Source organism: Rhinolophus ferrumequinum, chromosome 2 (genome assembly GCF_004115265.2).
Source record: "Rhinolophus ferrumequinum isolate MPI-CBG mRhiFer1 chromosome 2, mRhiFer1_v1.p, whole genome shotgun sequence".
NCBI lineage: Eukaryota > Metazoa > Chordata > Mammalia > Chiroptera > Rhinolophidae > Rhinolophus > Rhinolophus ferrumequinum.
In genome coordinates this window covers 103394171-103406194 of record NC_046285.1, presented here as the reverse complement: position 1 = coordinate 103406194, position 12024 = coordinate 103394171, and the positions used below count along the sequence as shown (strand labels likewise).

The 12024-nt window shown below is 41.8% G+C and overlaps 1 protein-coding gene across 10 annotated transcripts in view; it reads left to right on the top strand.

Annotated features, from left to right (window-relative positions):
* Positions 1–12024, top strand: part of ERG (ETS transcription factor ERG) — a 253890-nt gene that overhangs the window by 148594 nt on the left and 93272 nt on the right. The window contains exon 1 of one of the 10 annotated variants that reach the window (XM_033132142.1): positions 4038–4209. The exons of the other annotated variants lie outside the window; for them this stretch is intronic. The gene's annotated coding sequence lies outside the window, so the exon portion shown is untranslated. Of the gene's footprint in view, positions 1–4037; positions 4210–12024 lie in introns of those variants that run through there. 10 annotated transcript variants of the gene reach the window in all.

Genomic DNA, 12024 nt, shown 5'->3' with positions numbered 1-12024 from the left:
GAGAGAGAGAGAGAAAACACCGGGCACCCTGAGGAACGGAACGACTGAATTTGTGGTATTCTTTCCCCTTAAATACACTTATGCAGGACTGCAAAGCTCTTGGAGGATCTGTCTCCTGGAAGACTGAACCATTTCTTAATTACCTTTATTTTTCTTAAAGTGATTACTTCATTCTTGTTGTTATTGTTGTTATTATTATTTTGCAAAACAGACCTTTATTAAAAAAACAAACCCACACATATACACTTGTTAACGTCTCTTGAGAAAGCATGCATAAAAATAAAATAAATAAATGAAAGAGCCATTACCTATGCTTTCTGGAAAATCTTGCTTCTGCGTTTAGAACTAAAGAGTAAGATTCCCTCTCGGGGAGTAGAGACCCACACCAGCAAATTCCACCCGGGCACCCTAATAACTTGGCAGGTATATTGATTTAAAGGCTGACGCAGAAGGGGAATCAGTGCTGGAGGCCGTGGGAAAGCCAGGACTAGAGTTTCTCTGAAGTGTGAGAACTCGGAGAAGAATGTGAAACAGCGACAGCCTCCAGGCGCTTCCAGGGTGGGTGGCATATTCTGCTGGGGCAGGATCTTTTCTTTAAGCCTAGGGAACAGCTCAACTGCCCTGGGGGACCCATCCTGCTCTCTGTCCCAACAGGATGGATGACAGCTGTTCTCTGCCCCCGAGATTTCTTTTCTTATGTTACATGGCCACAGACACACCTGCATTTGAATCCTTACAAGTCATGTGACTCTGGCAAGGGACGTAACTCATGTGACCTCAGTTCCCTCACCTGTAAAGGGGTTATCCTGCCTGGTGCTGGTGTGTGTTCTGGCTGGTAAACCTCTCGTAGGTGCTCAGTCAGTGGCAGGTGCCATCAGACAGTCTGTTCCGAAAAAGCTGCACTCTTTTGGGCTCTGCTCTGAATTCTCTCTCTGTTTCTCATCATCCTGATTCAGTTGTGAAGCCCAGAGCCACGCAGGTTTTGTTCTAATGCTTTCGAAGAGACAGGAAGAAAAACAGGGTCACTTCTACATGTCACAACTATGGTCTCCCACACCAGGACAGACAGGCATAGTGGGCCCGGGAGGCCATAAGCCACGGGAGGTCAGGAGGAGAAAGGCTGGAGGGGGTCCTTGGGTAAGGGTGTATGTGGCAAGCCAGGTAGCAAACATGTGGGCAGGCAGAGTGTCCCGGGGTCCTTCAGGCGCACTGGTCAGAGGGTCGATTTAGTCCTGCTGTCAGGGTGGAGGCTGTCGGCTTGTGGCTGAAGGAGGGCAGAGGCCTGCAATGCATCTTGTTCCTGATTAGGGCAGAGCAGGGACGCTGGAGCACTTCCACTGTTCCACATTCTCATTCATTTTGAAAAATGCATCTTGTTTTGAACAAATTATAATAATAAAACATTCTCATTGTAGAGAAAATTAAAAAAAAAAAAAGAGCCCATTACAAAGTTAATACAAATTGCCTAATCCCAACCAGCCCAAGAAAATGACTGGCATTTTGTGTGTCCTCCTGCACGTTTCTGCCTGTTCGTCTATCTATCTAGCTTGCCTTTCTCAGTTAAGCTGGTTTTACAGACATTTCCCCGCATCACTAAACATTTTTTTTAAAAGCACAATTTTTATGCTTAATTACATTCCATCTAAAATAACTATTATAATTTATATAACCAATATAGGAAATAAAGTTGCTTTCAGTTTTTCACTATAATTATATTGCAATGCACCCTCTGTCTAAATTTTTTTTTTTAATTCACTTTATTAGTACTGGTGCTTAGGAAAGGGATTATTGGACCAATGGGTATACGTATTTTTACAGTCTCCGCCAAATTTAAATGTTTGCTAATTAAAAGAAAAAAAAAATAGCCCCTTGACTCTCTAGAAGGGTTGTCCAGTTCCCATCTCTTCCAGCCATAGTTGAGGCTAGTTTCTCTGCATGCATAACAACTCTGAATATTTTACTCTTTGAATCTTTGCCATTCTAACAGGCAAAACCGAAATCTCATTTTTACTTGTATTTCCTTAATTATAGTATTTCATTGCCTTTTTTGACTGTGAACCTATTTCAGCTCGTGGCCACTGTGACCTCTGAAACTTTTTCTTATTCATACTTTCCTTTCTTGTTTGATCAAACTTATTTCCCACACATTTTCCCTATTGAACATGACCGAGGTATGTTTTGTAAAGTTTAAGATCATTCCTCATTCTGTCCACTCTCTTGCGCTTGGTTTTCTCGCTTGTCAGCATATTCTCCCGGCTGTGCTTGTGTTTGTGAATACTCTATGAATACTTTATATATACCAATGTAAGTCATAGAACCTGTTTTAGTGATAGTCTGTCCATCTCTTTTGTGTCTTCCACAGGGACTGGCAAATTGCAGGGGTTCGATAAAAATTGGTTGAAAAAATAAATTTTAATTAAGATCCTTTGAAGTCCCAAAGAGAAACTGAAAATCCCAGAGTAATATAATCATTATTGTAGATTTCAAAGAGGAGTCATATTTCTTTAGAGGTATTTCTCCTAGCTAAGTAAAAATTAATTAAGTGGAATTACATCGTTGTTTAAAAAAAACAGCATAGAAAATCGTTTTTTTAAAAGGTAGCTATTGTATCTTGAATTGATAATCCAAACTACCATCATCCTCAGAACTGCTTGCTGCATGCCAGGCTCTGTGCTAGGCGCTCTCATTATCTTGTGTGATGCTCACCGCACCCTGGACGCTGTTGCTTTTTGTACAGATAATGACAGAAGGTCAGAGAGGCTAAGAAAGTTGCTCAAGTCGCATGAATCTCTTTGTTGCCTCTTGATGTATCATCCCACAATCTTTCTTTCCTGCTGTTTGCCCTAGCCCCACGTATCAAAGTACTGTGCAGAAAAAAAGATGTCTTAAATGATGTAGTGATCCGTTAAATAATTGAATAACGACAGTTATTATAAGTTGTGAAGCAACAATGATTATACTTTTGGTGGCTCATCAAGATAAGGTGCTAAAAAATCCAAGAGCTTAAACTCTAGCACCAGATTCTGTCTTTACTCCGTGCCAGAAATATTCCCATATTTGGCAATATCCAAGGGGCAGAGGTTCTAGATTCCAGGTCAGTTGCTGATTTAAATTTCCTCATCCCATGTATCAACTTCCTTGCTCTCATCTTGGCGTCAATAATGAAAATGCAGCTCACAGTTTTCCATCAGGTCTTACCAAGTCTCTTAGCAGGGGTGTTCTTGGAATTAAACTCCGGGAAGAACGGTAATCTGCTGTTGTACACAGATAAGTGCTGAGAGGCATTTAGAAAAGAAAACGCCGAGGCCAAGCAGAATTATTTATGTTTAAAGCCGTGTCACAGTCCAATCATAACATTAACATCAGGGCTGCCCCTTCAAATGCTTTTGCTCAAGACAACGCAGGTCAAATTCTGGAGAATGTAATAAAGAACACTGATAATGTATCCTGCAGAGAAGCTGCGCTCCTGGATTTAACACAGTGGCTTTTAAATCTTTCTACCTTGACGATTTAACATCTCTCTTCCCATTGTAAAATTACAGGATAGCAAATTGATTTTTTTTCATTTAACAATTATTGACCCAGAGTCAGAACTGAAGAGAGAATATCTCCCCCTCCCCGCCCCCGCCATCCCCTTCATATTCCCCCAAGGCGATGAGTTCAGCTCATTAGCCAGTGGCGAGTTGATCATCCCATTCCCTTTGGGTTCCACTGGGTCTTACTGAGTTTTATTTTTTAAAGTTAACCGTGTGCATGGGATGCCCACCTTTGAGGAAGAGGAAACTGTTGAAACAACACTTCAGAATTTGTTAACACAATTAGTTTGTGTCTCAATTTGAGGTAGATTTCCCAAGACGTTGCTCCAAGTTAAAAAAAAAAAAAAAAAAAAGAGATGTGTGTGGTTTTGTATTGCGAAGTCCTCCTTGGATCGGTGTTGTACGCATGTGTTACCTGACCTGCCAAGAGCACCAAACACATGAAGGTTACACAGAGCAAACACAGCCCGTATTTATCTTATTCCCAACGAGGCACTTGCTACTCTGTGTCTTCACAGCATCCTTAAAATAACCTCTGTGGGGAAAGGAGTGGCCTTATCTTTCTTGCGAGGGGAGGTGTAGGTGCAGAGGCTGCTGGTGTGGGAAAGTGGAAAGCGGCAGGCCTGGGAGATGGTGGCCAAAGCTTCAGTCTGATTCTGTGGGACCTCAGCAGGTGAGCTCACCTATCCTGGCCTTAGTTCCTTCTTGGGAAAAAGGGAAGTGGTCTTCCTGGCTGGCATTTCACCCTTGACAAGTCCCTTAGCTCCTAATATCTGGGTATTTCCATTTGTGACAACCGTTTCTGCTTCACAGGTTAGGGTGAGATTGAAGGGGTTGGATCCCTCCTGAGCACATGTGAAGTCCTTTAGTACTTGCTAGCTAATTTTATTATTCATTTGAGTCAAATAAATTTTCCTTCTAGGACTAAAATCAGGAAATCTGTAAAAGCTTTATTTTTCTTTCTCTCAATTTCTACAACGGTTTGTGAATTGAATTTTTTTTTCAAGTAGCCAGTTTTCCTCTGACTAACATGTTCTTTTCTGCTTATTATGAAATAAACACTCTTACAGAACAGTGAGTGCTGTTCTTCGCAGAACTTGCTCTGCATTGGAGATGGCTTAAAACAGTGTTGAGAAACTCCTGGTGTGGTGTGTGCCTCAGGCTCTGCCCAGCTGGTCCTGGAGAAGACCTTCAAGTGCTTGCCCTCGGCTCGCTCTCCTTCTCACGCTCACACTCCTTCCCTCCCCTTTGTCCCGCTTTGCAATAGCCAACAACCCAACAGGAGGTTGTTAAAACATAGAGGACCGCAGTCATGACGAGGAGGGCGTCTCCAATGCTCAGGGGTTCCTCCTGGACCTGCTTTCATCCACTCCACGCTGCCTCTCCCAGACACTTGATCACTTGCCTCTCCTCCCAGGAGATCTGGGACAGTCAGGCTGGCAAGCCTTTAATCTGGAATAAAGAAATACAAAGATGAATCAGGAGGCCCTGCCTGTGGGAGGTACAAGTCCTCCAAAGCAGTAACTTCGCCTCTGCTTTTGCATTCTATGTTTTAACTTCATCTGTGCGAATGCCTAGAATTAGAAGCATATGTGGTTCAAGGTCAAATACAAGTGATGTTATGAGCTAACTGATGTCTGAATTATTTGTTCCACCAGTTGGAGTTACCATGGATTGTCTTGTTGACTTTACCTCTCAGCCAGAGACTGTGGACCCCGTTAAGCCTGTGTTACGCACAGGAGAAGAGAAATACAATTTACTTGGCCAGGATAGCATCCCAGCAAAGAAAGCCACCCTTTGTTTCTTGGGCATCCTAGAGAGTAACTCCTGTCCTAATCAAAAAGCTCATCCCAATGACTCACTCTTGGAAGCACAATCAGATAGCAAACAGTTTTGATAAGAAGCTGCTTATGCAATAAGGGCACATATATATTTTTAAGCGTTGTTCTTTGGAGATGGAAAAACATCTTTTTTTAGATCACATGTTTACTGCTTTGGTAAACAGTAAAATGCTGCTGTAGCAATTACCTTGAGGATAAAGGGTTTGTAGACAGATACTTCCTGCGTTCACTTCCTACACAGATAGCCAGCCCAACCAGAGACGCACCAATGCAGGAAGGGCTCCCAATGGGCTTCCTTTGCGAAAGCGGGTTGGTTATTCATTATCTCCTCTCCAAAGGGAATAGCCTGTTGCTACAGATTTTCTGGCAGAATTCTCTGTCTTGAAGTAGGTAAAAATACGATGTTTCTAAAGTTACAGCTTCAGGCCCTTGTTCTTATCCTTGGGCTTGTCTGCCAGCTGGTTTTTATGGCGATGCGTGTAACTAGACGAGACATGTCTGTGAGTAAGACATGTGCCCTGTAGGCTTCTTGGTCTCCTTTGAATCATAGAGAAGGATGCATGAGTCCTCTTTTGTCTTTATTTGTTGGGAAATAGGCCACTTTCAGATTCAATGGAAGGTTTTTTTCTATGGTTATTTAGTGTAAAGGGCATTTTAGGTTTTGCTTTCTTTAGTCAAGCAGAGATCACCAGATTTGGGTACGAAAATCTCAGTGCACAGATTGTTCCCTGTGCTGATTTTACACCACTTATTAAATTCAAATGAATGCATTGTTCAGGTCCTTTGAACCAAAGCAAGTAAAACCACAACACACAAACACCGAACAATACGGGATCATCAATTATCCATCCACAGGATATGTCCTTACCGACTGGCCCCTTTGTAGGGGAAAAAATTTATCAAGTCAATAAACAGTAACACTGAACAATAAACTAAATAAAATAAATAGCACCTGAAAGCCACACAACTCAAGCACTGGCGAGACGCCAAAGAGTGATGGCTCTCTACTCCAAACATGGAAACCTACAGCTCCACCCAGATCTCCTGAAATAATCAGAAAACTGAGCAGCCATTAATTGTCTTTGGTGATCAGCAAGCGCCTGAGAGCTTTGTGTTGTAATGGACAAGTGGACTGTCCAATAGAGATTCTTCCTCCAGCATGTATTCCATAGGTGCTGATGATTGGCAGGTGGGGAGGCGGAGACTGTGTTTGACCCTGAGAAGTGGCCAGACACCATTTGATGTAGTCATGTTGTATGAAGGTGCTAGTCTGTGGATACACTCGTGCTCTAGTGATTTTGTCTACACAGCATATATATTCAGCTGACATGAAATTACCCAAAGAGATGTTTTCTTTGGGAGAATCATTTATTTGCATGCTTTCGCTCATCTTGTTGGAAGACCCTGTAAAATCTCAGGACCCTCCTGTTTGAATGAAGACTGCTTTCTTCCTCTGCATTTATCCCCTTTGGACCTTATTGTGCAGCTTTGTTCGCTTTTGGTGAAACTCTGTGAGGCATTTCCCAAATCTCCCAACACTACCCAGACACTACCCGCTGCCACTTCTGCTGTTTTACAAAATGACAGCTCTGAGCCCTTGAGTCTGTGTTGGTCCCAGTGCCCCTGGCATCATGGTTGTGTGATCGTGCAGCAGGACTGTACAGCAGACAGACTGATCTTTGGTGCCAGATGGAATGACACCCCTGTTGGCATCTTCCCTGAAAATAACCACTGTCTGCCTGAGGATTGTGGTTATTTTGTTTGTTTTCTTTAGCCTGAAGTGAATACAGGTCCAGTTTATCCATTGTAATAACACGTTGTTTAAGCAACAACAACAATCATAAAAAAAAGTTGTTCTTTTTCTCCATTTCAAAAATAATTATTGTAGGCATTTAGAAAATAAAAATTTAGAATAGGAAATTACAGTAATTGATATTACACCATCAAGAGACTGTTAAGATTTTATTCTTTTGGATTTTTTTTTGGCTTTCTCCCATGCACGCACACATATTCTTTTAACAGAATAATAACATTTGAGAAATTAAACTCATTTTTGATAGTCCTTTTCTACTCCCTTTTTTTTCCTAGGATGGTGAAGAAAAGAGGAGTAAGGGCTGAACTTTATATGATCCCTTTTAGAGATTAAGGCCCCATATCCCTAAGGACCCAGTTTCTTATTATGGAGCAGAGCTACACTGCTGGGGGCAGCCCCCTTGTTCCCCAATGCCCTGGCAAGTGACTTCACTTTTCTGCCTCAGTTTCTTCATCTGTAGAATAGATTCCATAGTGATCATAACGCCTGTTTTCTGGTAGTCGTTGCAAGGATGAAATCGCCTAGTACATGTATGTGTTTTGAACAACGTGTGCTTTAGTGTGCAAACCATGTTCACTGTCACGAGCTCTTTTTGGCTGCTTGTCCGTGCCATCCCTATTGTTTCATTTACTCTCATGTCTTACTTGCTTCTTCTTGATTGTGTTTGTTTCCAATGTTTGCCTGTTGAAGGGACTGGTCTAATATGCTTTGGGTATTTATAGCTTCTTCTAAACAGATGAAAAGTATTTCCCCATCTGTTATTCGCTTCTTTCTCAAGCTATTCCTTTGAAGATAGTAGAGAAAACATAGTAGAGTCACCATTGTGAGTCCATTTACTGGTTCAAGCCACATGGTAGCCAGACTTTCAGCAGCTGAACTCAGCTGCATTTTCATGAGCCCAAAAAAACACCAGTGAGAAACCAAGATGGAGAGCTGCATGATGTTCATGTTTTACTTCCTAGCCTTACCTCGGGCCTGTGCCAATGACGGAATGAATGGGTTCATACTATGAGGAGTGACACTGGTCCGGCTGGGTCCTAGAATGGAAGGAGTCGGCTGCTATTTTGAGCTGACTACTAGAGCTGGCACAGTCTTTAGAAAAGAAGAGCAGGCATCTACTGGATTACCCCTTTGCCAGTTAGTGTTCATCAGTAAGACGCTGTGGAACCTTACTGAACACCAGAAAGTCTTAAAACACTGGTTGTTAAAGTTCAGTACTCCACATCTTAAGTTATATGGCTGCCGTCATGTAATCTTTTATCTGTGCGGACCATGCCTGGTAACACACAATAGATGTCTATTCGACAGATATTCTGTAAGTGAATGACTGTCTGCCTGGATGATAAATGCGTGAGTGAGAGAATTAATTAGTGAGGTAGTACCTGATAACGTGTCACAGAGAATTAATTCATTTAATCCAATGGGCAGTTATTGACTTCTTATATGCAAAGCATCCTGTTAGTGGCCCCTAGAGATTGAGAGTAGTTGTGCTTCCTGATCAGAAGACAGAATTATTACTGCATCTTGCATGCTCCTGTGGCTACATTTAGACGCCTGATGTGAGACTGTGTGTGTGTGTGTGTGTGTGTGTGTGTGTGTGTGTCCCCTAAAGAGCCTGACTGGGGGAAGGTGAGATGGTCGTGCAGCTAGATTTTGAATATTTGTGAGCACGTGATAAGTACATGTTCTCTCTTCTGGGCCATGGTTGGAGATGCTTTCCACCTAAGAATTAAAAGCAGAAAGATGGTTCTCAGAGCCTGCATTTTGCTACATGACCCTTATCTGGATAAAGCAAAACCGAGCAGCCTTTTTACTTTAACTCAGTGGCAACACCTACCAGTGTTTGTATATCCAGGGTTTGCATTAGGTCACCTAAATATTCAACTGTTACAAACCCCTATGCAAAAAGTCCTTCTGGTCACAAAGTGACGTACAGCTGTGTTTAATGGACTATAATGGGCACTATTTGTTTTTCTTCTTTTGTTACTGTAGTGACTCCTAAATTTCGGTGAAGCTGTAACTTAATCTGTTCAACACATATGCTGGTATCCAGTGAGTGTCTCCACATTCGTTGGTGAAGCAGGCAGCTCTGACAGCACTGTCATTATTATACAAATGACATCTGCAATAGCTATATGCTAACACATTTTCATAAATAGGTCAATTCTTTGTATTCAGTTAGAAGAGAATCTGCTTTATAATAAACATTAACTTTAATAGCAGTTAACAACCAATTTATCTAAGCCAGATAATCAAATTGGATTCCCTGCTGAAATTTTAAGTTTAGCAAGCATACTACTTAACGAGTCTGAGTGGTCCAAGTATTATATATACACCAAGGAAAATGGCATCTTTCATAAAACCTACAGTATTCTGTTATCTCGATGAGCATTTTTTTATGCACTGTTATTCAATCGAATACTTTAAGAATTTGCCTCACCATTGTTTCTCCAGCATCGAGCATAGTACCTGGCACATACGTGCTTCTCCATAAACGATTTGCTGGATGAATGAACACATGAATAAAGGACCAAATGTGTACTGAAATCTTGAGTGACATATGCCTTTGGCAGTCTGTGTGATTAAAAGAAATCTGACTTAGTCCCTGTCCTAGGAAAAACTACCTTTAGTTGGTAAGGAGTTGAAGAAAAGGAAACCACTTTAATTTGAGAAGGTTGGAGGAAACCCAGTTGTTCATCTAGGATTCCAGTGTTTCTCAACCCAATTATACTTTGGATCAGTGCACTCTTAATTGTTTTTAGGATAATTAAAAGGAACGCCTAAGAGAACTAGGATTTTCTTGGGGAGTGAGTATACATGAAACAATCATGATTTGACTAATTTGCCCACAAATGTTGGTTGAAAAAGCATAGTAAGAAATTAGATTTTAATTCTCATTTTTTTTTAATAACTTCTAACATTATTTTCAGACAAAACTTTGAGAGATTTAAAGATGTTTGTCGAAACATGTCTCCACATGACTTTGATTAGAATGTGGACTGGACATTTCTCCCGCAGTGGTACAAGAACCATATTTTCCTAAACAGAAAAATTAAGGCATGGTCAGACAAAGGAGTTTACATTAAAAATTTTTGCAAAAGTACTATTATTCTGACAAATTAAGGCTATGTGGTTGCTGTACCCAGGCAGTAACCTAATTCTTGCCACAGTCTGGAGCACGTTTGAAAGTTGTACTAACTGTGTAAATCTAATAGCGGGCCATAGAAGGCCCTAAAATGGCAAAATTTTTGTTAAAAACACCATCCATGGTAGCATATTAGTTTTCAAGGGCTGCCATCAGAAATTACCATAACTAGGTGGCTTAAAACAATGGAAGTTTTTTTCTCCTGCAGTTTAGGAGGCCAGATGTCCAAAATCAAGGTGTCAGCAGGGTTGGTTCCTTCTGGAGCCTGTGAGGGAGAATCCATCCCATGCCTCTCTCCCGGCTTCTGGTGGCCTTCCACACCTTTGAGTTCCTTGGTTTGTGGACTCGTCATTCCAATCTGTCTCCACGTCACCCTCTTCTCAGTCTTCATCTGCCCTTTTTGGTCTCGTATAATGGTACTCTCATTGGATTTAGGGTTTACCATGCTCTAGTATGATCTCATCTCGATCCTTACCTTATGTCATCTGCAAAGACCTTACTTCCAAATAAAGTCATATTCTGAGGTTGCAGGTGGACATAGGGGACGCTATTCAGCCCATTGCAGGTAGGAAAGAGACAAAGCTGGTTTCAGAGGTGGCAACTTCTCTTCTTCACGTTGCTTGGCCATGAGGACAGAAAATGCCACTTACTGATACTGCCAGACAAGTGACTCACTGATGGCTGGGATTCTTATGTTCACACTTATGTGTAAATCACTTACGTGTAAATACCATTTTAGAATATGTAAATACAATGAGTTTCATTGAAAAAAAATATACAGCTTCGTAGCATGCACGTCAACCGTTATGTCCATCGTGGAATCCAGCATGATGATCAAAATAAAAATCACTGTAAGGCAAAGTGTTTACTCTGCAACCGTTTCAGTTTCACAAGATACTGAGTTTGACGTTGCGGTTTCCCTTATCTCATAATTTTACTTGGTAAATGTCAAGAAGTGCAGCAAGGTTAAGGCAGCCCACAATAGCTCCGCAGGATCACGTGGGGCATTGGTACGAGGCAGCCAGCCAATCATCCTCATGCTGTCTGCCTAGTCTAGACGCATGGATCAGTGTTCTGTTTACATCTTGTAAAAAAAAAAAAATGATTCATGTGGCTTTCTTCACCGAAGGCTTCACGTTGAACACACGGTTCTAAGACTGAACTCATAAAATGGTTTGGGATACTGTGTTACTGTCAGGTGCTATGATTTCAGTTTTGATATCTGCTGAAGTCATACACACAGAGGATTTGAGCCCAGAAACGTGAACTGCCCCCCAAACTTTCTGGTGTGTTCGGTCTTGTGAAATGGATCTGACTCCAAGCCAAAAATTGAATTTCGTCTAATCACTGACGACGAAGGCTCTGCAGGATTGCCTTGGGAAAGAAATGCAAATTTAAATTAAGAACCAGATCAGGGGCTCTTGTTCTCTTGTTTGTGTGTGCCCTTGTCTACTCCAAGAACACACGATGGTCACTGAGGGAGGAAAAGTTGGCCAGCTCCAGTGCCAGTCGCTTGTCCCCACCTCAGCGCAGGCTAAGGCACCCAGGAGCTCCTGCTGTGACATGGAACCCTTGGCTTGCGTCTAACTTGGCTGCCAGTCCGGAGATGGTGTGACGCCTGTGATGCAGAAGTCAGTCCCACTTGCTGTGGTTTCACAACTCCTGCTCTGGAGGGTAAGGACTTTCTTA